This window comes from Etheostoma spectabile, chromosome 19 (genome assembly GCF_008692095.1).
Source record: "Etheostoma spectabile isolate EspeVRDwgs_2016 chromosome 19, UIUC_Espe_1.0, whole genome shotgun sequence".
NCBI classification, from domain to species: domain Eukaryota; kingdom Metazoa; phylum Chordata; class Actinopteri; order Perciformes; family Percidae; genus Etheostoma; species Etheostoma spectabile.
In genome coordinates this window covers 19081254-19081641 of record NC_045751.1, presented here as the reverse complement: position 1 = coordinate 19081641, position 388 = coordinate 19081254, and positions in this window count along the sequence as shown.

The following is a 388-nucleotide window of genomic DNA, read 5'->3' as shown; positions in this document are numbered from 1 at the left end:
CTTGAAGCTGTTTTGTTCTTGTGTACCTTAGTTTAGAGAAACCTGCAGGGAAGGTGAGAAGTTTTTCCAGAGATTAGTGTCCTGAGAGTGAAAGAGTTAAAATTATTTGAAACCACAGGAGGAAAACGCAATTTTCTTTCGGTGTGAAAGATGGTCTCTCGCTGTGGGAATTGTTTTCTTGGGAATTCTTCTGAGGGCACAGAAGCGGAGCGCTGTTTTGTTGTTTCTGTAGCTGAGTTTAGTAAGACCTGCGTGGAGGGCATAAAACTTATAGAGCAATTGACGCGTTTTTTCTGTTTTTGTGTACCTTAGTCTATAAGTCCTGCGGAGAAGGCATAAAACCTGCGTGGAAGGTTCGGTTCTGAGCCAGTAAGACGGCGAATCGAGT